General features: G+C 43.0%; 1 protein-coding gene across 1 annotated transcript in view; it reads right to left on the bottom strand.

The window, feature by feature from the left end:
- LOC127423941 (chemokine-like protein TAFA-5) overlaps nucleotides 1-26438 on the bottom strand; it is a 79038-nt gene that overhangs the window by 16502 nt on the left and 36098 nt on the right. The gene's annotated exons all lie outside the window — the stretch shown is intronic.

Below are 26438 nucleotides of genomic sequence, written 5' to 3' on the forward strand. Positions count from 1 at the left end.
AGATGCTGCATATGCAGCTGCCAATCATTACTGTAAATGATGATGTCATCTAGATAGGCAGTGGTGTAAGCTGAATGTGGTCTGAGGATTCGGTCCATGAGGCACTGAAACGTAGCAGGGGCCCCATACAAACCGAACGGAAGCGTCACAAATTGGTGTAATCCAAAAGGTGTGGAAAAGGCTGTTTTTTCACGGGATATTGGTGTCAAGGGGATCTGCTAATAATCCTTTGTCAAATCCAGTGTAGAATAAAATTGAGTGGTGCCCAACCGATCGAGCAACTCATCAATACGAGGTATTGGGTATGCGTCAAATTTAGACACCGCATTGACTTTTCTATAATCCACACAGAACCGTACAGACCCGTTGCTCTTAGGAACCAGAACAACCAGACTGGACCAATCGCTGTGGGATTCCTCTATTACTCCCATTTCGAGTGACCTGGGGTGATATGATTGGGTTTTGTGATCACCTCCGGCCCGAGCTCCGCCCTCTCCGGAACTACCATAGCCAACGTCACAGAGACCGCCTCCCTCCATAATTTCAGGAGGTTGAGGTGGTATATTTGACATGTGCCCACTCTGTTGGTTCATTTCGTTTCAAAATAAAAATGGGACATTAGTCAGTTCAGTGTTTTCCTCTCCCCTAAGTGACCCGCCATCAGATTATAGTGAGCCGCCTGGAATAACATTTCCAGGTGGCTCTGTGGTATTAACAGTTGGGCTGTATCCTCTTTTGTTTGAGCGTTCTGTGTCACTCGATGCAACCGCTCTTTTATTATGGCAAAATAGGGATATGAAATTGTGACGTTTGGCTGGAGATGCTGACCATTAATGACTTTCACTTGGTCAAGGACATGCCTGAGAGTTTCATCTCTTGACTGCTCTAGAGGGAAATCCCTTTCAGGAAACCCCCAAATGGCGGGAGGGGCTGAAGCCTCCCCCTCCCCCATGTCATCCTGACGTGCAGCTGATGAAGATGGCCCCGGCTCTGCCTCCCCTGCCAAAGCATCGCACATTTCACATCTGGCCGCTTTCTTGCAGTACCCATCCGCACATATTCCTTTTAACACATTTTCAAACTCTGGCCAATTAGTTCCCAGAATTAGTGGATGGGTGAGGCGGGAACTAATTGCCACCTCCACTCTATGCTTTTTTCCCCGAAATTTGATAACGAGGGTCACTACAGGGTAGTTGTGAATATCCCCATGCACACACTTCACCCGCATCCTTTTGTTTGTGCCCAAAGCCTCGTGTTGAACCAAACACTGGTGGATAGTGGTCTGGTTGCAGCCCGTATCCACCAAGGCTTGATGAGCACTCCCCTTGACACTTACCGATATTCTGTACGCTCCGGCCCGATGAAATGTCAGGGATCCGGACCACAGTTCCCAGCTCCATCACAGGGCATTGATCCCGGAAGTGCCCCAGATCCCCGCAACTCCAGAAGGCTGGCCCAGGCGCTACGCCCGCACCTGTGTCGGCAGGCACATCCACCTGAGGGGGACAGCGCTGAGGCAATGAATTCGCCGCTATGACGGCGGGATTCCATGCCTCCATGGTACTGGGATGGGCTGTGGGTAGAGAGCAGAGTGAGAGGAGAGGGGAAGGGAGAAGAGATCGGGCAAAACACAGGGGGAGGGGAGAGAGAGTAGGAGGGCTCTTCCGCCCTCTGGTACACCATCAGATGGTCCTCTGTCAGTTGGACAGCTTCCTCCAGCGATGCTGGGAGGTGGCACTGGACCCACTCCACTGTTCCTTTCGGTAGCCGACAGATCAGCTGCTCCAGCACCACCTGGTCGACAACTCCCTCGATGTCGTGGTCCTCCGCCTGGAGCCACTTCCGGCAGGTGTCTCGGAGCCGTTGGGTGAAGGCAAATGTGTGGCTGGTCCCCTCCAACTTCATCGTACAGAAGAGCTGATGGTATTGCTCTGGACTGCGGCCAACCCGCTGCAGGATGGTCTTCTTCTGGTCATTGTAAACCAGGAGACTAGCCGCCGGCAGTTGTTGAGCTGCAACTTGGGCTTCCCCGGACAACAAGGGAATGAGCACCGCCCAAAGGGCACGCGGCCAACCCCAGATCTCGGCTACTGGATCATCTTCCGGCCCCATCTTCATGAGTGTGTCCGGGGTCACGGCCGGGGCTTTCTCCTGGCTCAGGAGGCTCCAGATCGCATGCCAGTCCTCTGCTTGAGCTCGAAGGATCTCATGGAAGCGACGATCTTGACCTTGGTGAAGCTTAAGCAGGGCCTGATGGTGGGTGTGGTGTAGGCCGGCGAGGGACTTGAGGACTTCGGCCAATGGCGAGGACTCCATGATGGCGTATTTCCTCCAATTTTCCCGGGTTTCAGCACCAGTGTGAAGCAGTTCGTTGATAGGGAACAGGAGTAAATGGGAAATGTGGGGTTGTAAATCAAGGTAAGACTTTTTAATTCAATAAACTCAAAAATGGCTTTTCAGCATAACACTTATGACACAGCACTTTTCAGACTTGCAGTCTGGTAACTCTCTCCCCCCTTCTGTCGCTTGGTTCCTTTTATAGCGCTCTCCCCAAGCTTATTGCAATTGGAAACAGGTGTTAGTTATTATCTGGCTCAGGTGTATGCACCCTTACTGCTTTCTCTCTCTCCAGATGGATGCTCGACCACGCCCATGCTGCTACAACACTCATTTCAAATCAGATGCAACACGTTCCAGAAAAGTTGGGACAGTTGAGTGTTTACCACTGTGTAACCACCATTTCTTCTAATAACACTTCTTATATGTTTGGGCATTGAAATCTCAAGTTTATAAAGTTTAGCAAGCAGAAGTTCCTCCCATTCATCCATTATGCAGGTCTTCAGGTCTGCAGCTGCGTAATTGTATGGGGCCTTCGTTACTGTATTTAGCGCTTCATAATACGCCACACATTTTTAATTGGAGACAGGTCAGGACTGCAGGCAAGCCAATCAAGCCATAGACCTCCCGATTCAATATTACAATGATATATATACTTGCCAATTTGATATGTATAGTGATTTTAAAATATTATGATTCTGTAAGTATTACGATTTGATGTTTTGATGTATTAAGCTGTGTTAACTCCTTTTTCTTAGAAAGATTTGTATATTAAAGAACAGTTGTGTCTGAAATGACAATTGTTTCACTCTGTAATACAGAGTTTGCAGGTAAAAGGTAGGGATGTGCAAAACTACCAATCCACCAGTGGGTGCATTGTTTGAGCTATTAGTCGAATAGTCAGTGTTAAGGAAACCATGTATAATTAGGCTGCATTATGTCCATGTTACCCAATCACACCTGTTTCTTTGGGATATATGGACACTAAGCACAGGCATTTAACAGGGTATCTAATGGCTATTCAATAAAAAAGTATGCTGAATAACTATAACCTCTTATCCCGCAAAACTATTAAAGTAAGAGAAGTAACAAACAAAAAGCTCAAATACAGAGCGGCACAAAACACTTGGTATGCGCATCCCAGACACAGGATGATGTGCTTCAATGTAACCGGAGCTCATGACAATGGTGATCCTCGCTGTGCATTCAGAAGTACAACAGCTGTCAGGTTATAAATATTGTGGGGGCACAACACGTAGTTTATGGCATCCAACTGTTTGATGAGCCTTTTTTACTGCTAAACTATTTATTAAAGTAGTGTCAGACAGAATCTGCAGAATGACTCCTGACAAATTCTCTCCACAACACATCACAAATAAGCCTGTGGATTATGCATAGTAACAGGAACTTTACACCAGAGGATTTGATATCTGACAGTGAACCAGCGGCACTTTGATGGCTGTAGCAGCGATACATTCAAGGACTAAACATAATGAATTAAAGAGATGAAACTTCTCAGAGAGAAAACCTGTTTGTGTGGAACTCTGCACAAATATAGCTTCCAATATTTATCTATCAGTCACTGTATTAGTATTAACTATGTTAAATGCTAAATGTGTTATTTCTTTAACGGTGCTCTCACAGATGTGCAAGTTACCCATGGGCACTGACACCCCCCACCCCCCCCTTTTGAAGAGAAGTTGGCGGCGCTTCTGGACAGTGTTGATGTATGGCTTCTGCTTTGCATAGTAAAGCCTTAACTTGCATCTGTGGATGCAGCAGCGAATGGTATTGACTGACAAAGGTTTACCGAAGTATTTTACGAGCCCGTGTTATGACATGCATTACAGAAGAATGACGGTTTTAAGACAGTGTCATCTGAGGAATCGGAGATTACATGCATTTAGAAGTGGTTTTCGGCCTTGCACTTTACTCACCAAGATTTGACTGGATTTCTTGAATCTCTTAACTATATTGTGCACTGTAGATGGTGAAATGCCCCAAATTCTTCCAATTGTCATTGGGGAACATTGTTTTCAAAACGCTTTCAAAGAGCCTCAACCAATTTTTGCTTATGAAGGACTAGGCTTTTTTTGGAGGCTCCTTATGTACTATAATACTATTGCCTCACCTGTTTAACATCTCCACTTTCACATCACCTTGTTTTTTTCAACCACTGTTCTTTGTTATTAGTCCTAAACTGCACCTGACTCAACTTTTTTGGAATGTGTTACAGGCATCAATTAGAGCAAAAAACACATATCACAGCAAGAAGCAATGCTGTTGATTAGGCAAAACATGAAGTACCTTTTCTTTATACTATTTTGTTTGAATACAAGTCAAAGTATATTTTCGAATCACTCCTTTTTTGTTTTTATTGTCATTTTGCATACTCTCTCAAGTTTTGGGAATTGGGGTACAACTGTACAACTAGGGACACTTCATTTTCCACTGCCTGCCCTCGAAATTAGGATAGACTTTGCCGGAAATGAACTGCCACAAGTTTCCAGCCGGACTATGGGGCACACCACACTGACCTCTGCCAGCATCATCTTGGTCATAGGATGGATTATACTCTCTTAAAATGGAATACATAGACAATAAATTAATGCCAACTAGAGCCTTCATCAACCAAATAAAAAAGGACTCTTAATCTACGTGCACTTCTGCAGTCAATTCGGGATGGACTTCAAGACACTTAATGATTAATCTTGCAGTTCATACAAAATCCATTAGTTTTAAACATTGCCCACCAACATCTACTCAGTTTAATCAAATAAAACAAGAGTTTTACCACATATACCTGTAGGTAACTGATATTGGCATTATATTCATGCTATATAGCCAGAGGGGAACTGGCTCCCCCAACTTAGCCTGGTTTCCCCCAAGGTTATTTTTCTCCATTAACTAACATCTTATGTAGTTTTGTGTTCCTTGTCACAGTTGTCTTTGGTTTGCTCACTGGGGGCCTAAAGACAATAATTTTTAAGGCATGAGCTTCAATCGCGTTATTCATTTAAACTGCACAATGAGGACTTTAAGACATTGCAGCATAATTTTCTGTATAGCTGCTTTGAAACTATGCGTGTTGTAAAAGCGCTATAAAATATATTGGCCTACACTGAAAATAAATATGGTAACACTTCACAATAAGGTTACATTTGCTAACATTAGTTAACAACAATGCACTATGAACTAATATTGAACAACTGTATTTTTATTAACTAACATTAACAAAGATTAATAAATGCATTATTAGTTCATGATATCTAATGCAATACAAAATTTTAACGAATTGAACCGTACTGTAAAGTGTTACCAAAAACAAAAAATTTTTCCCCTCAGTATTTTGTCTTGTTTTCCAGTAAAAAATGTCTAAACATACTTAAAACAAGATACATTTATTTGAGATAAGGTATTAAAGGTTTTAAAAATATGGGGCATTTTTGTCACTTTTATTGTCATTTTTGCCCTGGTTAATTCCTGAATTTACTATACACACTAGCCAGAAAATAACTCCAAAGAAACATTGATGGAGGCATTAGGAAGAGTGCCCTTTCAACCTCATGCCGTTTAGTCAGAGATTAGAGAACTTGTAACCGCTGGAGACATGCATTAACACACTCGCATTAGTCTCTATTTTCACGTAAACAGCAGGCACGGCTATGACTTAAAAGCGATTCTACGTGCCCTGTGTGAAAGGCGGCGAGGGCTGTTCCTCAAACTGACCTCGGCTGGATTTTAAATTTAAGGATTGCTTAATCACCACCATTGACTGTGAGAGGAGCAATTAAGAAAATTATAAATCACTGGCAAACTGCAGGGATGAATCTGATGGGCAATTTAGCGCTTATTGATAGAGTAACCTTTGAAAATGATGGCTAAACTCGAACAGTCTGTGACTAGTTCAGTCAGTCAGCAAACATCCAATTTTGTTGGGGTATTTTGGTGGAATGGGTAACCTTAAAATGTCTCACACTAATTATTATTATTATTTTGTAAATAATCACACATTTGCCATGTACAAACAGACTGAAAGTCATTATTCACACTCAAATCAATTCATTGATCATATTTCGGTCTGATCATCACAAAATATTACAAGTTTTTTTTTATTTTGCCGTCCATGTAAGAACGAAAGTCATACGGCTTTAGAACGACATGAGTGTGAATAAAAATGACAGAATATTTATTTTTGGGCAAACTATTTCTTTAAATCCATTTAATTGCTTATAATCTGAAAAAGCATATGAAAAAAGCATATGAAATCCAGTGTTGACATACCAGATCCAAACCACTCCCATATGTGGTTTAAAATCAGATTAAAATGCACTCCTTCCTCATATAGTGAACTATGTGACGTTCACTCTTTAATGAATGGTGAATGAATGAGTCAACAGTTTTGGACACATGCGTGAATAAGCAAAATGCCTCTGTTGCTTTTGTTCTATCCTGCGTCTGCAGCGACATGCTTGATAAACATGAGCACATAAGCAAAATTTCCAGTTTTCCATCCTCTCTTTTCACACTGAGCTGTAAGAGAAAGGCATCGTTACTATAGCAACCAGTTTAGATATATTTTATATTGACTACACTGTCTGAACAAACGGACCCGTTTTTATCACTTGCAAAATGGCTTTGCAGATATTTAGTCCTAAAGATCTGATTTGAAAAACAAATATGGATTTGTGTGCAGTGTGAACAAAGCCTAAGAGACATTTTTCAGGCTTTATCAACTCATCTCAATAAAATGAATTTCAAAAAGAAGGTAGATTTCCTACTGCGATTTGCTCTTTTCAAGGTAGCACAGGGAGACCAGGTCACAATGGAGAAAGTCAGTATTTCTCATGCCTTTCATGTATTTTTTTTTATTCAGTGCTTTTGTTCTCTACTCTATGCATGAAGCAGGGCTCCCTTGAAAAAGAGACTTTAACAAAGTGAAGGTGAATAAATTAATTAATAAATGAATAGCGTAATTATATATGCACTGCTATTAAGGGCCATTTAGTCATTTTATCTTTATTCCAGCAGCATATGCTCATCTCTTGGTATTAGAATTTCTTTGAAATATCTGTTTCAATCCCTGCAAATCCATTATTGACAGTACTTTCTGACAGATCTTCTTTGGAAGATGTTTCAAATTAATTTTTCATTCCATTGGTTAATCTGTAGAAGTGTGTACACGCTATAGTCTCAGTATGCTAAATAGTCTTCAAAAAGATCCAAAATGGAAGCAGAGGGCCTCAAAGAAGAGGAACAATATAAGACATCCTCTGATCATGGTCTGATAGACCCGCAACAAACATCTCAGAAATTTTCCTCTGGGACATGCAAAGCCCTGTATGTGGGATGCAAAAATGGTAGTTCAAAGACGCGATTCCAATCCTTCAGATGGAAAATGGCCTAAACGTGGTCTCAGTGACGGGGCGGCTCACTGATACAGGCTTCTAACGGGAAAGAGAGGGGGCCAAAAACATAAAGGAAATGTTTTAATAGGGAGATATGGGAGAGGAGGAGAATGTTAAAATAAGAAGAAAGCAGTAATGTTGGAGCGGTCTGAAAAGTGGAAGGTCATATTTAAACCTTTTCATTATGGCTCATGAATATTAATGAGATGACTTATCAAATCAAATCAAATCCCTTTATTGTCACTCAACCATATACACAAGTGCAACAGTGGGTGAAAGTCTTGGGTGCAGTTCCAAGCAAAATAGCAGTCATGCCCCCCCCCAACTCATGAAGTTGGCTGGTGCGGGTCCTGATGCTGCGATACTGTCTGCCTGATGGTAGCAGTGAGAGCAGCCCATGGCTAGGGTGGCTGGAGTCTCTGATGATTCTCCGAGATTTTCTCACACATTGCCTGGTGTAGATATCCTGGAGGGAGGGAAACTCACCTCCGATGATGTGTCTGGCTGTTCGCACCACCCTTTGAGGGCAGTGCTGTTGCCATACCAGGCAGTGATGCAGCCTGTCAGGATGCTCTCTACAGTGCTGGTGTAGAACAGTGTGAGGATGCAGTAGTTCATTCCAAACTTCCTCTACCGTCTCATGAAGAAGAGGTGCTGGTGAGCCTTCTTCACATCGGCCTCTGTGCGGATGGACCATGTGAGTTCCTCAGTGATATGGACACCGAGGAACTTGAAGCTGCTGACTTATTGTTCACCCAGTTGTTCTAACTTATTTGCGGAAGACAAGTAAACAGGCGCTAGCCATATGAAGGCTTTTTTACATGGTACAGAAAAATTAAAAGAGGAAAACAGCGAGTTTATTTCGCTCATACTTTAACAAGGCAATCTGTAGCTGTTGACCTGCTAAACTAACAGAAATGGCACATTTAGATGTAATTGCTAGAATTGTGCTGAGCTCATTCTCTGGGCTCGGAAATAAACGGAAACAATTTGATATTGATTACAGCCAGCTTTGATAAGGCAATTACTTGTAACAATCTCTTGAGCACCAAATACATAATGAAACTTACATGGATGTGCTCTGAGCTTTTCAGTCAAACTTGTGTTTCACATCGATGGTGTAAGGTTGTTGTCCTAAAATACTGATTTAAGTAATTTAACAAGAACATAAATTATTGTTTACAAACTCGGGCTGCAAACCTTACAAAGCAAGATATAGTATGTGAGAGTTAACGAAACGGGTTTCAACTGCAATTACATAGTTACATCACCTTAAGTAAATAATGCAGCATTACAAGCTAGAAACAAATAAAAATGGTGATTCCAGATAATGACAGCTGCTTCACAGAAAAAGATCCACTAGTCTCTCTGCAATTTGGTTTTTAAAACTCTTTGTTGGTGTACAGTTTTCAGATATAGCCATTTTTAGATTTGTTAGTTTATAAAGCATTATGCATGTGGGCTTTCAGTTAATTGTTTAGTGATTATGCACACCTGAGTAGGCACAAAAAAACAACAATGAAATTAGCCATTTGTTGCAATGGCAGAAAGCATAAAAATAATGCTAACAATATCCACTAATGCCGTAACTAGATTTTATTAATATAATTAAAATAACAAGCAAACTTTATTTTCTTTGCTTGATAAAGCCTTGCCTAAAAGTTTTGAATACTGATGGATAGACAGGCAGATGGATAGATCCCTGGCTTTATTAAACTACAGCTTATTCAACTACAGATAACAGATCAGACAGATTTCCTGCCATCACTCCACTGAGAATAACAGTGTTTTCTTTTTTACTAACACCTTGCCACTTCAATTACAAAAAACACCCCATGCTGACACTCGACTAATGCTTTTTCTCTCAATTATGAATAAAGACATGCACTGCGGTGTCACACAGGCCTCTTTGACAACCCAGGGAGCTGAATTTGGATACCCTCCCCTCCCCACGGACAAAGAAAAACAGAATCAAATGAGGCGACCCGCTGTGACACATGCTCGGCTCCATAAATGTATTCAATAAAAAGAAGAGGAGAGAGGTTGAGAAGGATACAGACTCTCAAAGGATTGCCAATTCTCCAGTGTGTCAGATATTTAGTGGCCTCTAACAATGCAGGTGTGAGCAAACGGAGGCAGACGTGAGCGGAAAGCGAGCGACGCGAGGATGAGATGCTGTGTTTGCTCTGACCCTGTCTGATTGGGGGCTCTGTCGCAGGAGTGCTCGCTAGGCCTTCCCTTTACATGAGGGATGGATGGATGGACAGATAGATAGATTAATGTCTAAAAAAATCTTTGTAGACATATAACAATCAGATGATGCTATTTAATACTGGAATCAGTTCTGATTGAAGAATTACAACAATACCACCTGACAGTTATAAACTCAGCAAAAAAAGAAACGTCCCTTTTTCAGGACACTGTATTTTAAAGATAATTTTGTAAAAATCCAAATAACTTTACAGATCTTTATTTTAAAGGGTTTAAACAATGTTTTCCATGCTTGTTCAATGAACCATAAACAATTAATGAACATGCACCTGTGGAAGAGTCATTAAGACACTAACAGCTAACAGACAGTAGGGAATTAAGGTCACAGTTATAAAAACTTAGGACACTAAAGAGACCTTTCTACTGACTCTGAAAAACACCAAAAGAAAGATGCCCAGGGTCCTTGCTCATCTGTGTGAACGTGCCTTAGGCATGCTGCATGGAGACATGAGGACTGCAAATGTGTCCAAGGCAATAAATTGCAATGTCCGTACTGTGAGACACCTAAGACAGCACTAATGGGAGACAGGATGGACAGCTGATCATCCTTGCAGTGGCAGACCACGTGTAACAACACCTGCACAGGATCGGTCCATCCGAATATCACACCTGCGGGACAGGTACAGGATGGCAACAACAACTGCCTGAGTTACACCAGGAATGCACAATCCCTCCATCAGTGCTCAGACTGTCCGCAATAGGCTGAGAGAGGCTGGACTGAGGGTTTGTTGGCCTGTTGTAAGGCAGGTCCTTACCAGACATCACCGGCAACAATGTTGCCTATGGGCACTAACCCACCTTCGCTGGAACAGACAGGACTGGCAAAAAGTGCTCTTCACAGACGAGTCGCAGTTTTGTCTCACCAGGGGTGATGGTCGGACTCGCGTTTATCGTCGTAGGAATGAGCGTTACACCGAGGCCTGTTCTCTGGAGCGGGATCAATTTGGAGGTGGAGGGTCCGTCATTGTCTGGGGCAGTGTGTCACAGCATCATCGGACTGAGCTTGTTGTCGTTGTAGGCAATCCCAACGCTGTGTGTTACAGGGAAGACATCCTCCTCCCTCATGTGGTATCCTTCCTGCAGGCTCATCCTGACAATGACCCTCCAGCATGACAATGCCACCAGCCATACTGCTCGTTCTGTGTGTGATTTCTTGCAAGACAGGAATGTCAGTGTTCTGCCATGGCCAGCGAAGAGCCCGGATCTCAATCCCATTGAGCACGTCTGGGACCTGTTGGATTGGAGGGTGAGAGCTAGGGCCATTCCCCCCAGAAATGTCCGGGAACTTGCAAGTGCCTTGGTGGAAGAGTGGGGTAACATCTCACAGCAAGAACTGGCAAATCTGGTGCAGTCCATGAGGAGGAGATGCACTGCAGTACTTAATGCAGCTGGTGGCCACACCAGATACTGACTGTTACTTTTGATTTTGAGCCCCCACCCCCCTTAGTTCAGGGACACATTATTCCATTTCTGTTAGTCACATGTCTGTGAAACTTGTTAAGTTTATGTCTTAGTTGTTGAATCTTTTTATGTTCATACAAATATTTACACATGTTATGTTTGCTGAAAATAAAAGCAGTTGAAAGTGAGAGGACATTTCTTTTTTTGCTGAGTTTATATCTAAAATAAAATCTATACGTCCATCCATCCATCCGATATTAATTTAATTAGGGTAACATTCCTTTATGAAAATAAACCATGCTTTTACTACAGTAACCCTAGTTTAACCATAGTATTTGTAGTATAACCATAGTAACCACAAAATTAACCATTGTTACTACAGTCATGGTGTCAACTATGGCTTCGTCTGAAACCAGGAAAATGCTGCCTTCGGAGGCTGTCTACGGAGGTCGGAAGAGATGAAGGAATGTCCGAAACCAATGTTCACGTCACATCCTCTCTACTGAGATACCTTCATCTGATCAATTTAAGGCAGCATAGATGTATACTTCCCTGCCTATGAAATCCCACAATCCTGTGCGTGCAGATCCACAGCGGTTGAACTGAAGAAAGAAAATTATGGCCAAAGAAACAGTTGATAGCCAGTTTGTGCATAAATGTACATTTTCTTCCATTTTTCCCCCACTTTGGATTCCATTTCTAGTGAGAAAGTACTATTGTAGTTATTAAATAAATACTTGGTTATCATCAAAACTCTCTTGATTTTGTTGTACTGTAGATTAATAGTCCATTGTGGTTTGGTTGGACTGAATGAATGCTGGTATCCAAGCAACTATGTGACATAGTGCTGCCTGGGAAGCCTGTCCAAAACCAGTTTCAGGAGATACCTTCATACACAGACGCTTTCTATTAAGTCGTTGACTGATAGGTCAGCGAAACAACAAGGTAGCTATCTTGGGATTCAGACGCAGCCAATATTACTATAGTAAATCCATGGTTACTAAATGGATACTTCAATAATCCTGTAGTAAAATAACTGTTAATTGTATCAAAACTATGGTAAAACATGGTTACTACAGTCATGGTTACTAAAATGCAACCTCGTTTCTAAGGCGTCAAATATTGCTGCTTGTGCATAAGCCCAGCCTGCAGGTTAACCTATTATCTGGCAGACCCACCTGAGGGTTAGTGCCAGATGGCACAACAGTCTCTAGGATTTACTCTGAATGGTGCCAAAAACAAAAAACATCCAGTGAGCGGCATTTCTGTGGACGGATGATATTTGTTGATGAGAGAGGTCAACAGAGAATAGCCAGACTGGTTCGAACTGACAAAGTCTACGGTAACATAGATAACCGCTCTGTACAATTGTGGTGAGAAGAATAGTCTCTCAGAATGCTATTCTGAGATGTGGTTTTGGCGGCGCGAGGGGGACCTACATAATATTAGGCAGGTGGTTTTAATGTTGTGACTGATCGGTGTATAAGAAATTTTTTTACTTTAACTGGTTCATTTACAGTACATGAACTGTCCGAAATAATGGATTCACTTAAATTATTTGGTTTTCCCAGCACAATAAGAAAGAAAGAGGACGGTTTAGGTGAGTGCGTTTAATTACTTCCTTGGCTCCTTTGCTGCGTTTGCAATACAATGTGCAGTAATGCACTGTAATGCTACAATGTAAAATGTAGCTAGTTACTGAAAAGGCTAAGCTATTGTTAAATGACTTCTGGTTAACTACTCCCCAACACTGTAAATCATTTAGAAAAGATACAGCAATTTGAGTCAGAACAGTCTGAAGGTCTGTGCTGAGTTTGGTGGATGTTGCTTGAATGTTCTCTTGGAGGAGTTATTGTCAGGTCAGGACATTACTGATGTAAAAAACAGCACCATCACTATTTGAAAAAGTAATTTTTGATCAAATCTAGACAGGCCCCATTTCCAGCAGCCATCACTCCAACACCTTATCCTTGAGTAATCATGCTAAATTGCTAATTTGGTACTAGAAAATCACTTGCCATTATATTAAACACAGCTGAACACTATTTGGTTCATTAAATGAAGCTTAACATTGTCTTTGTGTTTGTTTTTGAGTTGCCACAGTATGCAATAGACTGGCATGTCTTAAGGTCAACATTAGGTCAAAAATGGCAAAAAAGAAACAGCTTTCTCTAGAAACTCATCAGTCAATCATTGTTTTGAGGTCTGAAGGCTATACAATGCTTGAATATTGCCAAAAAAACTGAAGATTTCATACAAAGGTGTACACTACAGTCTTCAAAGACAAAGGACAATTGGCTCTAACAAGGACAGAAAGAGATGTGGCAGGCCCAGATGTACAAATAAACAAGAGGATAAGTACATCAGAGTCTCTAGTTTGAGAAATAGATGCCTCACATGTCCTCAGCTGAGAGCTTCATTGAATTCTACCTGCTCAACACCAGTTTCATGTACAACAGTAAAGAGAAGACTCAGGGGTGCAGGCCTTATGGGAAGAATTGCAAAGAAAGAGCCACTTTTGAAACAGAAAAACAAAAAGAAAAGGTTAGAGTGGGCAAAGAAACAGAGACATTGGACAACAGATAATTGGAAAAGAGTATTATGGATCTTAACCCCGTTGAGCTTTTGTGGGATCAGCTAGACTGTAAGGTGTGTGAGAAGTGCCTGACAAGATAGCCACATCTATGGCAAGTGCTACAGGAAGTGTGTATCTGGAGTATCTGGACAAACTGACAACTAGAATGGCAAGGATCTGCAAATCTGTCATTGCTGCACGTGGAGGATTTTTTGATGAGAACTCTTTGAAGTAGTTTAAGAAGTTAAGAATTTTTTTTTTCAAATTGTAATAGTAATTTTTCACGTTATTAATGTCCTGACTATACATTGTGATCAGTTGAATGCCACTTTGGTGAATAAAAGTACCAATTTCTTTCCATAAGGGCAAAATCTGTACATTATTCCAAACTTTTGACCACCAGTGTGTGTGTGTGTGTGTGTGTATATATATATATATATATATATATACACACACACACACACAGTTGTGCTCAAAAGTTTGCATACCCTGGCAGAAATTGTGAAATCGTGGCATTGATTTTGAAAATATGACTGATTATGCAAAAAACTGTCTTTTATTTAAGGATAGTGATCATATGAAGCCATTTATTATCACATAGTTGTTTGGCTCCTTTTTAAATCATAATGATAACAGAAATCACCCAAATGGCCCTGATCAAAAGTTTACATACCCTTGAATGTTTGGCCTTGTTACAGACACACAAGGTGACACACACAGGTTTTAATGGCAATTAAAGGTTAATTTCCCACACCTGTGGCTTTTAAAATTGCAATTATATAAATTTTATAATAAATAGTCAATGAGTTTGTTAGCTCTCATGTGGATGCACTGAGCAGGCTAGATACTGAGCCATGGAGAGCAGAAAAGAACTGTCAAAAGACATGCGTAACAAGGTAATGGAATTTTATAAAGATGGGAAAGGATATAAAAAGATATCCAAAGCCTTGAAAATGCAAGTCAGTACTGTTCAATCACTTATTAAGAAGTGGAAAATTCGGGGATCACTTGATACCAAGCCAAGGTCAGGCAGACCAAAAAAGATTTGAGCCACAACTGCCAGAAGAATTGTTCGGGATACAAAGAAAAACCCACAGGTAACCTCAGGAGAAATACAGGCTGCTTTGGAAAAAGACGGTGTGGTTGTTTCAAGGAGCACAATATGACGATACTTGAACAAAAATGAGCTGCATGGTCGAGCTGGCAGAAAGAAGCCTTTACTGCGCCAATGCCACAAAAAAACACCTTGACATGCCTCACAGCTTCTGGCACACTGTAACTTGTAACATTAGCGCTATGTTTGGAGAGGGATCAACAAGGCCTATAGTGATAAGGATAACATTCCCACTGTGAAGCATGGTGGTGGCTCACTGATGTTTTGGGGGTGTGTGAGCTCTAAAGGCATGAGGAATCTTGTGAAAATTGATGGCAAGATGAATGCAGCATGTTATCAGAAAATACTGGCAGACAATTTGCATTCTTCTGCATGAAAGCTGTGCATGGGACCCTCTTGGACTTTTCAGCACGACAATGACCCTAAGCACAAGGCAAAGTTGACCCTCCAGTGGTTACAGCAGAAAAAGGTGAAGGTTCTGGAGTGGCCATCACAGTCTCCTGACCTTAATATCATCGAGCCACTCTGGGGAGATCTCAGACATGCGGTTCATGCAAGATGACCAAAGACTTTGCATGACCTGGAAGCATTTTGCCAAGACGAATGGGCAGCTATACCACCTTGCATGAACCACACGTTTGAGATCTCCCCAGAGTGGCTCGATTAACTATTTATACACAGACACTAATTGCAAATTAAAAAGCCACAGGTGTGGGAAATTAACCTTTAATTGTCATTTAAACCTGTGTGTGTCACCTTGTGTGTCTGTAACAAGGCCAAACATTCAAGGGAATGTAAACTTTTGATCAGGGCCATTTGGTTGATTTCTGTTATCATTATGATTTAAAAAGAAGCCAAACAACTATGTGATAATAAATAGCTTCATATGATCACTATCCTTAAATAAAAGACAGTTTTTTTGCATGAGTCAGTCATATTTTCAAAATCAATGCCAAAATTTTACAATTTCTGCCAGGGTATGCAAACTTTTGAGCACAACTGTATATATATATATATATATATAAACCTAACCCACATTCATTATGGTCAAGCCAAAATCATTATGATCTGCTGTGCTTGCTCTGACCCTGTCTGATCAGGGCTGAGCCTGCTTCTTTAAATAAAACGGCTGGCTGAAAACAATCAGCTCATTCCTCCACACTGCTCCATCGCTCTTTCACCTCTACATACGTATCCTTTCTTTATCCTTTCTTCCTTACTCTTGTTAATGATGACTGTGCACTGACAGAGCAATGCCATTACCAAGAAACATTTGGGAGGAAGTGATCAAGAAAGACACTGTCAAAAAATAGAGAATAAAGAAGAGAGGGGGCGAGCACAGGCAAAATGATGAGAAGCAAAATGAAATAGAACATAAAGGAAACAGTGCAGAAAGAGAATGTGAATAATAGAGAAATGGTATCAGCACATATGGAAAATTGAAAGAGATATTAAAAAAAGGAACATTTGATTTGAGTCATTAAAAATATTTGTTAAGAACATCTTGTGAGTGTTCCATGGGCACATCATGATGTTTACAATAGGGTTGGGAATTGAAAAACAGTTCTTATGCCATGAGCACATGGGAAATCGACATGTTGCTTCCGAAAGTCCATGTACCCTGAAATCAACCTAATTCAGCCGAATTACTGACAAACGGCTTCCACCATCAGACATTTTTGTATCAATTCATGCATGAACACATTTCCCTCTAGTGCTACTGACAGCAAGTTGCATGATTAACAGGTTCTGGTCCTGTGGGAACCAGAAAGTAATTCACATCAATAATCAACAATGGTGAGCTTGATGCGGATGTTCTTGAAAATCTTTCCTGCAGCACTCTCTGTCTGTATAAAGTACTAAATGAATAGTTAAGGTAATTCTTAAGTGGAATCCAAATCGGAACCAGAATCATGAAATTGCTCATGATTTTTCTTACAGGGACCATAAAGGACACAACAGCATGATTCAATGGTTTGGAGCTGGACCGTACACTTAGCAATTGTCTCGGAGGGAATTCACGTGCCTCTCACCCACTCTCAACCCCTCCCCCCAATTAAAAAAAACAGGTGCAGTCCGCACCATTGTCGCCTTTGTTTGCCAGTCATATCAGTCTCTGTGAATATCTCTACAGTGCCTGAAGTGCCAAAGCAGCGGGCTCTCGAGACGATGGCAAATTTGAACCTTTCAGCAGTTCACTAGTGAAGACAAATGGCCAGCGTGTTTGGGGGCCCTCGTGAGTGATCTGTATTAATGCCTGGCAGGGATTCAGCATGCTGCATATGCTAACTCCATTAACGGGTCAGAACCTGGCTCTGCCTGTATCCCTTTGCACCCTGGGGGGGGGCTGTATATAGAAAAGTTGCAAGTGCAGAGGCATGCGAATGTGTGTGTGTACATGCAACAGCAGAAAGACTGCACACATGTAAAGTAAAAAACACTGTTCACTTGCACATACTTTCTGGATTCAAGCCTACAACACGCTGCAGTCTGTGCTTTCGGGCCATCTGTTGCCGTGGTTTCGCCACCCTATGATGCATCTGCTATTCAGCCATCTTTACGTAATTGAAATCCAACACGCATGCAATGCAATATTGCTGCAAACTGCAACACTTGCACTAATGCTCTGTAATATACTCTGACATTAACACAAACTAGAAGAAAGTAAGATTTAAACAAATGTTTTAAATTACATTTATTTAAATATGCTTAACTAGCATAAAATAAATTAATTCAATGCCAACTCAAATGTTATTGCTTTACCATTTACAAAACTGAACTGTTTAAAACTTACTGTACTGTGATTGGACCAACTCTTCGCCATAATCTACGTTAGATTTAATTTTGTCATATGGAATTGATGTTGATAATATGGTAATTCTGCTGCAGAGCGATGATATCCCAGATCATTACCTCGTCTCTTGTACTCTGCATGAAGCGCCCATAACTGTCACGCAAATAACGCTTTTTTATGGGTGAAAAGACTGTTCATCAATATGCGCATGCCGTGGCCAGTTATGGTCTTAAGCCGGTGTATACCTGCATGATGGACGAAGCTGAGCTACAAACACACTGTGTACAATCGTACTGGGAATATTACCACTGTCATTTATATCAGTTGTTAACCTGTCATGTTCATTTGGAGCGCGCCACACATGTGCAGCTGATCAGATCGGGAGCAGCATTAAGACAAGCACTATGAATTCTTTTTCTCTTCCTTATTCAGACTTTGGTGGATTTACAACATATCTAACTATAGCATTTGCAATATTTTTGAGCAAAATCTTGATTTCTCGATTTTAAAAAAATTTTTTTGTCTCAAAACGCAAATTCGAATTAATCAGAAAAATCGGAAAAACCGTCCAGCCCTAATTCTGCACATAGCAAAAATCACTCAATCTATGCCATGTTATCGATTGGGTAGAACTATTCTTTCTACCACTAAAGATAGTGTGGCAGCGGGGGCATGGTCAGCGTCCGTCCGGAGAGAGAGAAAGCGGTAAGGGCGCTTGCACCTGAGCTAGATTATGTGTAAAACCTGTCTCTAATTCCAGTGAGCATGGGGAAAGCAGCATATAAGCAGCCACGCCACCAGCAGAGAGGGAGAGAGAGAGTCTGGTGTAAGGAAGGCCACGGTACTCCTGAAGCTGCTACGTTTAATCTGTTATGTTTGTGAAGCTGATGTGTTTAAGTTACTATGTGCCTGTGAAGCTAATAAATTTAAGTCTAGGTGCCTGTGAAGCTGATGAGTTTGTGAAGTTGTAAAGCATTTACGTGGCCGATTAAAAGTCCTACCTGAGCCTGAAAAACCTGCTTCCCTGTGTTCTCCTTCCCTTCCGTTTGTGAGCTGTGTTACACTGTTGCCGAAACCCGGGATCTTGAGGTACACCCCATGGAGTCCTCCCAGTTGGCAGATATCCTCAAATCCCTCGCTGGCTTACACCAGTCTCACCAACAATCCCTGCTTGAGCTCTGGCAAGATCAAGATCGGCGGTTCTTTGAGATCCTTCGGGCTCAAGCAGAGGACCGGCATGCGATCCGGAGCCTTCTCAGCCAGGAGAGAGCCCCGGCCGCCTCCCTGGACAACCACAGCCCCATGCCCCTGCCCATCCTTCTGAAGATGGGGGCCGAGGATGACCCGACGACCCAACTTGTTTGAGCGGACCGCTAAGATATGGAGCTGGCCGTGTGATAAGTGGGTGGCCAGGCTCCTCCCGTTGCTGTCCGGGGAAGCCCAGCTCACAGCACAACAACTGCTGGCAGCGAACCTCCTGGCCTATGAGGACCTGAAGAAGACCATCCTGCAGGGGGTTGGCTGCAGTCCGGAGCAGCATCGCCAGCTCTTCTGGTCAGTGAAGTTGGAGACGACCGTCCGCCCGTTTGCCTTCACCCAACGGCTCCGAGATGCCTGCCGGACATGGCTGCTGGTGGGGGATCATGACGTCGAGGGAATAATCAATCAGGTGGTATTGGAGCAGCTTGTCCATCGGCTACCGCGAGGAATGGCGGAATGGGTCCAGTGCCACCACCCGGCGTTGCTGGAGGAGGCTGTTTGATTGGCGGAGGACCATATGGCGGCGTACCAGAGGGTGGAAGAGCCCTCCCACTCTCTCTCCCCTCCCCCTGTGTTTTCCCCGTTCTCTTCCCCCTCCCCTCTTTTCTCTCACTCTGCTCTTTCCCCAGAGCCCGTTCCTGCCCGGGAATCCCGCCACTGGAGCCAGTTCCCCGTGCCCGGGGTGTTGCATCGCCCACAGCAGCGACAGTGCCCTGCCGCTTTCCCCCTCAGGTGGAAGTGTCTGCCGACGCAGGTACGGGTGTGGCACCTGGGCCGGTCTGCTGGAGTTGCAGGGATCCGGGACACTTCCGGGATCAATGCCCTGTGATGGAGCTGGGAATGGTGGTCCAGATCCCCGACACTCCACAGGCTGCCCCCGATCGGGACGGAGCGTACCGGATACCGGTAAGTGTCTAGGGGGGTATTCACCAAGCAATGGTGGATACGGGTTGTAATCAAACCACTATCCACCAACGCTTGGTTCAACATGAGTCTTTGGGAACAGCTAAAACAGTGAGGGTGAAGTGTGTGCATTGGGATATTCACAACTACCCTGTGGTGACCCTTGTAATTAAATTTCGGGGAACAAAACATAGAGTGGAGGCCGCGGTAAGTTCCCGCCTCACCCATCTGCTGATTTTGGGGACTAATTGGCCTGAATTTAGAAATGTATTAAAGGGAATATGTGCAGATTGGTCCTGCACTAAAGCAAAGAGATGTGAAATGTGCGATGCTCTGGCAGGGGAGGCGGAGCCAGGGCCATCTTCGTCTGCTCCATGTCAGGATGACGTGAGGGGGAGAGAGACTGTAGCCCCTCCCGTCCTCAGGGGATTTCCCGAAGGGGATTTCCCTTTGGAGCAGTCACAAGACGAAACCCTCCAGCACGTCTTTGACCATGTGAGAGTGATCGATGGTCAACAACTCCAGCCAAATGTGGCCCTTTCATTTCCTTATTTCACAATTAAAAATGAGCGGTTGTACAGAGGTATGCAGGACACTCAGACAAAGGAAGATACAACACAGCTCTTAATACCGTGGATCCGTCGGGAAATGGTGTTCCAGGCGGCTCATTATAATCCCATGGCAGGTCATCTAGGGAAAAGAAAAACACTGAACCGCCTAATAGCCTGTTTTTATCGACCGGGCATTGGCGGCGATGTCCGCATGTGGTGCGCGGCATGCCGCAAATTCCAGCTGGTGACTCCACCGGCCACCCTAAAAGTGCCATTGCGCCCTCTTCCGCTGATTGAGGTCCCCTTCGAGAGAATTGGAATGGACCTCGTCGGGCCATTAGAGCGGTCAGCACGCGGAAACCGCTTTGTATTGGTCCTAGTGGACTATGCAACGCGATATCCGGAAGCAGTGCCTCTGCACAACATCTCAGCATGCAGTGTTGCAGAAGGCACTCTTCAAAATAATCTCCCAGATGGGGATTCCAAAAGAAATCCTCACCAATCAGGGCACAACTTTTATGTCACGGACACTACGTGAGCTTTACGAATTATTGGGCATTATATCAATCCGCACCAACGTTTACCATCCACAAACAGATGGCCTGGTGGAGCGATTTAACGAAACCCTTAAAAACATGATTCGTAAGTTCGTGCACGAGGATGCTAGAAATTTGGACAAATGGCTCGATCCCCTGTTATTCGCAGTACGAGAGGTCCCAGAAGCCTCCACTGGGTTTTCCTCATACAAGCTGCTGTATGGGCGGCGCCTGCGCAGCATGCTTGATGTTATACACGAAGCTTGGGAGGAGGGACCTTCAAACAGTAAGAATGAAATTCAATACGTTCTTGATCTTCGAGCAAAACTCCACAATTTGGGGCAACTAACACAGGAGAATTTGCTTCAAGCTCAAGAACGACAGCACCGACTGTATGACAGGAACTGTGGGAATTTGCACCGGGAGATAAGGTACTCGTATTCCCACATCGAACTCCAAATTACTCGCCAAGTGGCAAGGACCCTTTGAGGTCACACGACAAGTGGGGGATTTCGATTATGAGGTAAAGCGAACCGATAGAGGGGGCGCACGTCAAATATATCACCTCAACCTCCTGAAATTGTGGAGGGAGGCGGTCCCTGTGACACTGGCTACGGTAGTCCCAGAGAGGGCAGAGCTCGGGCCAGAGGTGAATACAAAACACAATCATTTCACCCTGGTCACTTGCAGAGACCACCTCTCACCGTGTCAACTCACAGAGGTTGCCAGACGTGTTTTCCCCTCTACCAGGTCGTACGAACCTCATACAGCATCACATCGAGACCGAGCCAGGGGTGGTGTTATGGAGCCATCCCTACCGATTGCCCGAGCACAAAAAATAATTATCTGGGAAGAATTGAATGCAATGCTCGATATGGGGGTAATAAAGTAATCCCACAGCGATTTGTCCAGCCCAGTTGTTCTAGTTCCTAAGAGCGATGGGTCTGTACGGTTCTGAGTGGATTATAGAAAAGTCAACGCAGTGTCTAAATTTGACGCATACCCAATGCCTCGCGTTGATGAGTTGCTCGATCGGTTGGGCACTGCTTGATTTTATTCGACACTGGATTTGACAAAGGGTTATTGGCAGATCCCCTTGACACCAATTTCCCATGAGAAAACAGCCTTCTCCATGCCGTTTGGATTACACCAATTTGTGACGCTTCCGTTCAGTTTGTTTGGAGCCCCGGCTACGTTTCAGCATCTCATGGACCGAATCCTCAGACCGCATTCGGCTTATGCCGTTGCCTACTTAGATGACATCATAATTTATAGCAATGATTGGCAGCGGCACATGCAGCATTTGAGGGTGGTTCTGAGATTGCTGAGACGTGCGGGACTCACAGCAAACCCCAAGAAGTGCGCGATTGGGCGGGTGGAGGTATGGTATCTGGGGTTCCACTTGGGCCACGGGCATGTGTGTCCCCAAATTGACAAGACTACGGTGACTGCGACCTGCCCGAGGCCCAAGACCAAAAAGGGTGTGAGGCAGTTCCTGGGGCTGCCTGGCTATTATAGGAGATTCGTGCCTAATTATTCAGATGTCACCAGCTCGCTGACTGATATCACTAAAAAGAGAGCTCCAGACCCAGTCCAGTGGATGGAGCAGTGTCAACAGGCGTTCATGCATGTTAAAGCCGCACTTTGCGGGAAGCCGCTTTTACATTCACCCGATTTCTCTCTCCCTTTTGTCTTGCAGACAGACGTTTCAGACAGAGGGCTGGGGGCCATACATTTGCAGGTGGTGGAAGGGGAGGAGCGCTCGGTGCTGTGCATTAGCCGCAAGCTCTCAGCACCGTAGAGAAGGAGTGTCTCACTATCAAGTGGTGGTCCTCACTCTCCGGTACTACCTGTTGGGGCGGGCCTTCACCCTCTGCTCGGATCACGCCCCACTCCAATGGCTCCACCGCATGAAGGATACCAACGCGCAGATCACCCATTGGTATATGGCTCTTCAGCCATTTAACTTCAAGGTGGTCCACAAACCGGGAGCGCAGATGGCTGTCACCGACTTCCTTTCCAGAAATGGGGGTGGGGTGGGGTGGTAGACAGGCCGGATATCTCCCCGGCCTGAGTCGGGTGGTGGGGATATGTGGCAGCGGGGGCGTGGTCAAGCGTCCGTCTGGAGAGAGAGAAAGTGGTAAGGGTGCTAGATTATTTGTAACACCTGTCTCTAATTCCAGTGAGCATGGGGAGAGCGGCATATAAGCAGCCACGCCACCAGCAGAGAGGGAGAGAGAGAGTCTGGCACAAGGAAGGCCACAGTACTCCTGAAGCTGCTATGTTTAATCTGTTATGTTTGTGAAGCTGATGTGTTTAGGTTACTATGTGCCTGTGAAGCTAATAAATTTAAGTGTACATGCCTGTGAAGCTGACGAGTTTGTGAAGTTGTAAAGCATTGAAGTGGCCGATTAAAAGTCCTACTTGAGCCTGGAAAACCTGCTTCCCTGTGTTCTCCTTCCCTTCTGTTTGTGAGCTGTGTTACAGATAGCTTCACAAATAATCTTCCAGATTTGTCTCAAATACTCAGTAAGCCAAAAAGTTCAGAGGAACTTGATGTAGTCACAGAAAATATAAATACGGTCTTCTCTAGCACTCTTGATAGTGTGATTCCCCACCCCCCCTTCGATTAAAGAAAATGAATGAGAAAAGCCCCACACCGTGGTACAATGATCACACCCATGTTCTCAAGAGAGCAGCTTGGAAAATGAAGCGCAAGTGGAAGAGTACAACATTTTTAATATTTCGCAGTGCATGGAATGATAGTGTCTGTAGCTACAGACAGCTCCTAAAAGCTACCAGGTCAACATATGTTAGCAAATTCATAGAAAATAACCACAACAATCCCGGGTGTTTATTCAGTACTGTGCTAAATTGATTAGGAATAAATCATCGACTGAACCAGATATTCCATCACAGCACAATAGTAAGGACTTTATGAATTTCTTTACTGATAAGATTGAAATAATCAGAAATAAAACTGGGAGTTATGCAACCATCTTCTATAGCACCTCAGAAAACAGTGTCTCATATTATTCCATACGAGCAACTTCAATCCTTCGCTGTCATAGGTCAGGAAGAGCTAACAATGTATCGAAATATAAAAAGTAACAACACGTTCGTTAGATCCAAATCCGACTGAGCTCTTAAAAGATGTGTTTCCTGTAATCTCAGAATTTCTTCTAAATATTATTAACTCCTCATTATCCTCAGGGCATGTCCCAAGAAACTTTAAACTGGCAGTTATCAAACCGCTTATCAAGAAACCACAGCTTGATCCTGGAGAGTTGGCTAAATGTAGACCGATCTCAAATCACCCGTTTATGTGAAAAATACTAGAAAAGGTAGTGTCCTCCCAACTATGTTCATTTTACAAAGAAATGGTATATAAGAAGAATTTCAGTCAGGATTTAGGCCCCATTATTGTACAGAGACTGCACTTATCAGAGTTGCAAATGACTTGCTCTTATCATCTGATCGCGGCTGCATTTCTCTTCTAGTGCTTTTAGATCTTAGTGCTGCCTTTGACACCACAGATCACAAAAATCTCTTGGATAGGCTTGACAATTATGTGGGCATTTGTGGACAGGCATTAGCATGGTTTAGGTCCTATCTATCAGACCGCTACCATTTTGTGTGTGTAAACAAGGAATTGTCAGATCAAACTAAAATTAAGTATGGAGTGCCATAGAGATCAGTTTTAGGGCCTCCATTTTTCTCCTTATATATTCCCCTTCCCCTGAGAGACATTATCAGGAATCGTGTAATTAGTTTTGAATATGTTATGCCGATGATACCCAACTTTATATTTCTTCGAAACTGGATGAAACTTCACAATTCTCCAATTGCAATTCTAGAGTGTATCAATGATTTCAAAGATTGGATGGCTAGAAATTTCCTTCTAAATCAATGCTGACAAAAAAGAGGTACTAATAATTAGACCAAAGACCTCTACAAATAAGCCGCTAAAACATCATTTGGCTCTCGATGGATGTACTGTTACATTGTACAGCGAAGAACTTAGGTGTTATATTTGACAGCAATCTGTCCTTTGAAAATCAAATTTCCAATGTTTGTAGGACAGTATTTTTCCACTTAAGAAATATTGCTAAGTTACGACACATGCTCTCTGTTTCTGATGCCGAAAAACTAATTCATATGCATGAATTCGTTTTTCGGCATCAGAAACAGAGAGCATGTGTCATGACCTCAAGACTAGATTCTTGTAATGCATTACTGGAAGGATGTCCTGCAGGTTCAATAAATAACTTCAATTGGTTCAAAATGCAGCAGCTAGAGTGCTGATCAGAAGCATGAAATATGATCATGTCAGCCCTATTTTATCGTCATTCCATTGGCTACCTGTTAAGTTTTGTATTAATTTTTAAATTCTGTTAATTACTTACAAAGCTTTGAATGGTCTAGCTCTACAGTACTTAAGTGTCATTCTATTATGCTATATTCCATCACGTTCACTACGATCGCAAAATTATAGCTTGTTAATAATACCTAGAATATCAAAATCTACAAAAGGAGGTACATTATTTTCCTATTTGGTTCCTAAACTATGGAATAGTCTTCCTAACACTGTTAAGGACTCAGACACACTTTCTCAGTTTAAGTTTAGACTTAAGACTCTTCTATTCTAAGAAAATAAACTTGAGATATATTCTCTGAAAACATTCATTAATATCTTGCACAATTTTGCTTAAATGATTTTTAGATATTTTAACTAGAAAATGACAAAATACTGAAACTAAACGTTTTTTGCTGTACGCACAGAGTAAACACAAATATGTGCAGATAATCAAAAACACAAACATATCTGCACATTCAAATGTACATTGTACACATCTGTACACTCTCTCTCTCTCTCTCTCAAAGCTAATACACACTCATACAAGTAAACAACTAACATACAAACTCCTCTCTACTGTCAGACTGTATAATATGGTGCTGGAAACAGGGCATGAAATCTGCTCCAGCTGCTCCAGCTGCCCCAGGCTGCGAGACACACGGCTGCAGGCTCACAGACACAGATTAGACACACACACACACACACACACACACACACACACACATGCCTACACAATCACATAGACACAAAAACCAATGCACAAGCACTAGCAAGCAGACAGGCACACAAGAGTGATGGTGAGGAAGAGAGAGAGAGAGAGAGAGAGAGAGAGAGAGAGAGAGAGAGAGAGAGAGAGAGAGAGAGACTTCATAGTTGTCATGAACGCCAAACTCCAAAAAGGACAAAAAAAACAACAAAAAGTAGTCCATAT

The sequence above is a fragment of the Myxocyprinus asiaticus genome, chromosome 33 (genome assembly GCF_019703515.2).
Source record: "Myxocyprinus asiaticus isolate MX2 ecotype Aquarium Trade chromosome 33, UBuf_Myxa_2, whole genome shotgun sequence".
Classification (NCBI taxonomy): Eukaryota; Metazoa; Chordata; class Actinopteri; order Cypriniformes; family Catostomidae; genus Myxocyprinus; species Myxocyprinus asiaticus.